This window comes from Manduca sexta, chromosome 10 (genome assembly GCF_014839805.1).
Source record: "Manduca sexta isolate Smith_Timp_Sample1 chromosome 10, JHU_Msex_v1.0, whole genome shotgun sequence".
NCBI classification, from domain to species: domain Eukaryota; kingdom Metazoa; phylum Arthropoda; class Insecta; order Lepidoptera; family Sphingidae; genus Manduca; species Manduca sexta.
In genome coordinates this window covers 6,460,441-6,467,291 of record NC_051124.1, presented here as the reverse complement: position 1 = coordinate 6,467,291, position 6,851 = coordinate 6,460,441, and the positions used below count along the sequence as shown (strand labels likewise).

Below are 6,851 nucleotides of genomic sequence, written 5' to 3'. Positions count from 1 at the left end.
CGTTTCGGACTTCATCAGAGCTGAAGACTGGCCGTCGTCTAGTCCCGATCTTAATCCGCTGGATTATGATTTGTGGTCAGTTTTAGAGAGTACAGCTTGCTCTAAACGCCATGATAATTTGGAGTCCCTAAAACAATCTATACGATTGGCAGTGAAGAATTTTCCCATGGAAAGAGTGCGTGCTTCTATTGATAACTGGCCTCATCGTTTAAAGGACTGTATTGCAGCCAATGGAGACCACTTCGAATAAGCTTTTTATATTTTTAATTGTTTTATATTTATGTATTAAACTGACACACTGTAAAAGTAATAAATGTTATTTGCAGTTAACAATTTTCTTTTTTCTTTATTACAATATTTATGGCAAGACTAGGTATTAATTATAACATTAAGTTAATTAACACTACTATAGTGTGATTTAAATGGAAACCAAATCGTATCAGCATGAATAAACGTTTATATTAACTGTGGTCTGCTTTTACAAAACAAAGAGTTCTAATTAGTGAATAACAGTTTATGGGTTTCAATTATTTGAATGAATTATTCATTTATTATGTTCTGACTGATCATCATTTCTCATTGGACTTTTCACTTCACAGTCAAATTAAAAAAGGGAATGCAATCTGCCCAAATGTTTTAAATGGTAAAATTATAAATATTAAATCAAGAAAGCAGGTAATGCAATATTGTTAATTAATATTAACTCCAAAATTTTCAATCACAATTTCGTTTACGTGTCGATGTTTATTGCACTGTATAATTGTGTATTTTCGTCAAATGCGGTGGCACATAAAATATTTTGACGACGCTCTTGCGAATCGAATCCACAATGTTGGCCGTCGACAATATGATTGGCAATTTACATTTTTATTATGTTTTTGGCCGTCATAATTGGCTTTGTGCCCTTTTACAGTAATTAAAGCTGCGTAATTGTGCCCTCTACCTGGACCTATTGAATACGCTCAGTAAGTGATTTATTTCTGAATAGTTTCTGCCTGCGAAGCCGTCTGTGTTAAAGGGAAGTTCGAAACCAATATTTTAAATGTATTCAGCAATAATCGAGTACCGAGAACTGTAAACTTTCATACTTTTCTACTCTATCTACGTCGTAATTTAAAATCTTTGGTTTTGAAATCCTATATGAAAATTGACCAATTCGTAATTTAGTGCAAAGAAATACACATTCACTTACTAGTACAAAATAGTTGTGAATTCGCAATGACATACTTGTATTACTTGGTTTTAGTTACCGCTTTTACTCGCATGAAACGTGTGATTTGGGTCTTCGTCATTAGAAAAATGGAAAGATAACATAATTTGCTTTGGTAATGGAACAATGGTCATATAATGTTGATATAAAAAAAAATGATTTCTTATATGTGAGCATCCGCCTGGGTAGGTATCACCACAATGTATGTTTCTGCCGCCAAGCTGCAGTGTGTAGTCACTGATGTATCTAGTTACACTAACTACAATATCCTTCCGGTTTGAAGGATATTGTAGTTAGTGTAACTACTGGACATAATAAGACAACACCTCATGTCTCAGGATGGCGAGCGCAGCGGAATACCAAACAATACTTTGTTATTCAAGGTGTTTCTGCTGTTTATGGGCGGTGCTATCGCTTAGTATCAGGCGAACGGAAAGCTCGTCTCGTCATTCAAAGCAATAAAAAAAAATCGATTGCATATCGGCTTTAAATTTAACAAAACATTGTAGTCAAGGCCGATTAATCTATAAAAACGAATTCACGAACTGTATGTCTTAAATTTCAATTTTGTACTGACACGACGGTATAGCTCTCCATGTGAAATTTTTAACATACTCAATGATTATCCTTTGTGCAAATTTGTCTACAGAAAATCTCTTTCATTTACATAAAGGCGCTCGTAAGGCCATTAAAATTCTGTATAGACCTTTTATAGAAACATAATATTGCGGATTTCAACAGAAGCCTGACGTTTGAAGTATATCTCGAGATTCCGGTACCCGCCAAATTGGTTAAACTAATAATGAAAACCGATATCGAAAGCAAGGCAACATAATTAAAAAAGTTTCACTCCCCACAAAAGTTTCTGCATCCAAGAATATTATTACATTGGATAACATATTAATGACTTTTTTTTAAATTAGACTTCTTGTTTCTGTTTATTTTTGTTTTACATTTTTTCTTATGAAATATCAGAAATTATCTGCCTCCCTTTTAATGTTGAGGCCATCAAAGTTTATTGGATTTGTATTCTTAAATTACGTCTAAGTGCGAATATTTAAAATTATTTGTTTTATGTTGGAAAATAACTAGATGATAAAATAAAAAATATTTATATTAGCTTTTATAGCTTCGACATTTTTATTATAGATCATACACATTCACATTATAGAACATACAAAGGGATATTCAAATGTAATAAGCGTGTAATATATAGTATTAGCGTCCACGAATTTGTATATTTTTAAAGAAATATGTTATTCTTAAAATATTATATTTTGTACGTTAATCCAGGTAGTTTAAAACGGTTTTATGATAAATATCATAGAGAAAACATTACATTAATTCGGTAACTATGTATGATATACCTATATTGGTTACTCCATACATTCCCTGATAAATAATGCGTATTAAATCACCGTGGATAGGTAATTAGTAAAAGTTTTTATTTAGTAAAATGATATCCAGACAAAAATTTAAACACACAAATGATAAAAACGAAAGTGTGCATTGAATTTTGAGCGCGAATATGGCACGTGTTCTGCCGTGGCTTTTGCTCTTACTACTTTATTGCTGTGACAGAATACTCGACTGAGAAATACAGTTTGAATTCACGAAGGTGCCCACTTTATAAATGTACCCGTGTATTTGCATTTTGTGTTTCGAAAGCGAAATTGTCTAAATAAGAGTAACAATCTCGTGAAGATTCCGCTCTAGTATTACCTGGAGATTCCCACGTAAATATTTAATGCAATTAAATTTAATATTTAGCGAATTTATAAAATAAATTTTGCTTTGAAATCTAACTCTTCATTCCCTAATACGATTAAGATGCAAGCGTATCGCCACGTGTAATGAATACGAAATCTTCTACGATTTAACTACACAGATTATTACCGAATTACGGCGATACTACGGGGTGCTAAAACATTGTGTACACTTATCACGCACTGTGAAGAATGTTTCGGAGGCTGTGGGATGAAGCTGAAAGCTGCGAGCGGCTCTCGGCTCGGTCGTGGGCGCGCCCCGGGCGGCGCAAGCCCGGGCCGCGGCTAGTAGCGCGCCAGACGCCGCGCCGCAAGCCGCCTTCGCCGCTCCTACAACATGCCACTCGCACAACTTTTCCGCAGTTTTCCTCGCACTTACTCGTGACCATATTCGCGCTTTGTTCGCGCCGCGTTCGCACTTCACGCGACTTTCGGACTGTGGTTATTGTGTATGGATGTGACGCGGGTGTGATAGTGTTTTGTAATTAATTTATTAATTAATAAATTGTTGGATGAGATTTTAACGTAAGTATGAATTATTTCATCATATTTAGTTTAATAAAATGTAGCCGTATTTAAAAATGTATAGTAATAAAATAAATTAAGTATCTATAACTATATATTAAATATACTTGGGTTTCTAGCAAGGGAGAAAATAATGGTAAAGATTAATTCCAATAATTATTAATCTTATAAAACAAAATCGAAGGAAAGAATCATTTGCTTTACATACCTACATATTGTATATGGATAAGTTGTTGATCTTTACGAAACGGTGTACGGATTTACATGAATATTTTTGAAATATTAATATATGCACTGACCACCTGAACAGCAAAACTGTTTATTCTACGTGGGTTCTCGGTGAGACAGTGGTATCATTGTCGATTCGGTCGTTTCATTCTGCGGACAAATAATGTGGCTCTACGATATATACCAAATATGTACTGTTACAAGCAAACACCCTTCATTCTGCTTTCGTCAACTTAATTAAATTCAACTCTAAATTATTCTGAAGAAAATAATGATCCATTCTTATCAACACTTGATGAACGCGACTCCATCACGGCATTATTTAAGTGCCTGCGAAGTGGAATTGAAGGTATTCTGGACCCCTACTATTTGTTGCAGTCATTTCTAAAATGTAGATATTCTCAATTGTTTTTTATAATTATTAATTATGCGAGAAAACATCGAGAATTCTTCGTAGTGTGTCAGGCGTGATCGTCAGTTTCCGTAATCGGCAATATTCCGCCCTCCCGCTGAAATATTTCAACGCATTGCCACATTTTTTTAATAAAATGAGTACCCAGTACACCATGAACGTCAATTTCTTGTCACTCAAATTAAAACAAATTCTCCTTATTCGCTTTCTAACCTGAAATTTATTTTTTTTACTGATACAATATTCTTGTTTTAATATTTCATTCTGCTGTCGCGCTGATAATGCCATCATTGAAACAAAAGCCATGACTGGCACAAATTTAATCAGATTCTTAAAACACAAAGGGGTTTACCTTCAAAGTGAATTCATCAAGCCGCTAATTATTTGTAACATCTGCTTTCGCAGCATTATGCTTCGGTTGTAACTACTAAACCAATCTAATTTTCCGTTGTGGTTGCGTGTGTAAATACATTTGTCTGAAGTGCCTATTGAGGGCGGTTCAAGGATTTGCACGTGTTGGCTTTTGTAATTCCAATATTAGGAAAAGGTAAGCTATAAACGTTCGAGAATATCTGATTTATTCGTAACATTGTTTTGAGCTGTGAAAATGTATATTAACAATAACAGATTTATGATTACGATCTTTGGAGTGTAAACAAGTTATAGACGAGTGTTATGCGCCTTTCATTGTAATGTTTGTTGAAGACCAGCTAGCAAGCATAATGGATTTGCAACAAATAACATGGTCTAGTTTTACAATGGATGTAATTTATACTTTTCATATTATAAATCTGAAAAATTTATTATAATCTGGACTAGCACATAGGCTACTGTTTATCTCATAAAAATATATAACGGGACTTTAATCCCGAAAAAAAAAAATCACGCGGGCGGAGACACGAGCAAAAACTATTTGAAATAAAAACTATTTGCTATACAAATAACTATTTCACCTGTTATTATTTTTCAGTACCTATGCTTAACGTGTAAAGCTAAAATGAGCAATTATAACTTAGAGTTTACTGTGAAGAAGTCATTATAATAAAACATATTTCTAACACTTTTAATTTAGGAATGTAGTTGTAAAAACAGTCCTTTTTCTATACATATAATGGTGATGTTTTTTGTAAGCGTAAAAGAATAAATATTTAAAATAAGCTCTTCAACTTCTAACTCCGCGTTGAATATTCAAAAACATTTTACGAATTCCGACACGTACCTAGTTAGGAAACTATGATTGCATGTGCCTATACTTTTAGTTAAAAAAACTGAGGTGCTGCGTCAAAGTAAAAGTTTGTAGGACACATTTTTTAATTCATTTAAATACTAAATGACTAATATCACAATTAGGTAGACAGTACTTGTGAATTGCTATCTTGAAATATGACTGGAAGTCTTCTGAGACTATCGAAGGAATAATCTGAATATCATTAATTTCAAATTCCGTGTATAATTATTGCACGACAAATTTGGTTTCGATAACTTTGTCAGTCTGCACTACAGAATTGCACTTAATTATGTTTGGTTCCATAGTCATAAAAATCAATGCAAAGTGGCATATTGCTAATGCTTGATACTACATGGTTAATAAGCTTGTTGGATGCCCAATAAATGCACTCTTATTTCCAAATTTCCATTCCTAGTCCACAATTCTGTCTATGGAGGAGAAATGAGACAGCGCGTTTTATAGGCGTATCTTACTCATTTGTCTTAGAGGTTTAAAAAAATGTTTTTCTTAGTAACATACTAAGGGAAGTATCAAGTTAAAATAATATACAATATAATGTAAATTGATGAATACTGGATAGACAAATTGATGGGTCCACCTGAGGATAGTAGTAAGTGAAATCCAGGTACGCAACGAAGTGTGGACTGGTCCGCCCATTTCGCTTGCTATTACTTATTGCTAGGAATATTATAAGTATTATATTTCATGATTCCTGAGAGAGTTATGCACCCGTATGGAAATTTCTTTTATTACCTATTTTACAAGTAAGTGAACTGCTCTAAACAGCAATAAATAAAAACAATTGTAATTTTTCTCTTTTATGTGCATCATGTACTGTAGTTTATACCTTAAACTGTTTTTGAAAAGAGCAACACCAGGGTTTCTTGCTCATTCTACTCTGGTTGGAACGGCTTTCCGAACTGGTAGTAGAGTTAATATTAACGGAATCTAAATGATGTATAACATTTTACAAGTTCCAATAAATTATTTCATTTCATTTCATTTCGAAGGTATTCTTAAATTATGATCACTACGTTATTTCTAGAGGCAATGTTATAAGAGATACTAATAAAAAATACTAGTTCTATTTTGAGTTACACTTAAACACAGAATGACCTAATTACATTTAAATAATATGTTCTTGTAGTTTTCTTGGGTAATCTAGCAAAAATATTCTTTTGTGTTTTAAATTAAGATTCCTCAGCGGCTGTCCGCAGCCACAATTATAAAGTTAAATGAAAAGTCATTATGAAGTGAAAAGCGGTAGTATAAAACCGAATTCTGTTTTTTTGTTAAACAGAGAGACAGACAAAGAATAAAACTGTTGAGACATAAAACGGCTTGAGTGCTCTACTATTAATCGGGCCATTAATCGTGGAATGCTATGAGAGAGTCATGGCTCAGACGCAGGCTTTGTTCATTTCCTGCCTTTCGTTTAAGTTTATCAATCTCAGAAAAACATTTATTTTTACAGTTCAAAGA

At 33.4% G+C, this 6,851-nt stretch overlaps 1 protein-coding gene across 1 annotated transcript in view; it reads left to right on the top strand.

The window, feature by feature from the left end:
• Window positions 1-3,277: 3,277 nt before the first annotated feature.
• The window catches only part of LOC115455849 (monocarboxylate transporter 4), a 67,357-nt gene continuing 63,783 nt past the window's right edge, over window positions 3,278-6,851 (top strand). The window contains exon 1 of the mRNA XM_030184597.1: window positions 3,278-3,501. The gene's annotated coding sequence lies outside the window, so the exon portion shown is untranslated. The remainder of the gene's footprint in view (window positions 3,502-6,851) is intronic.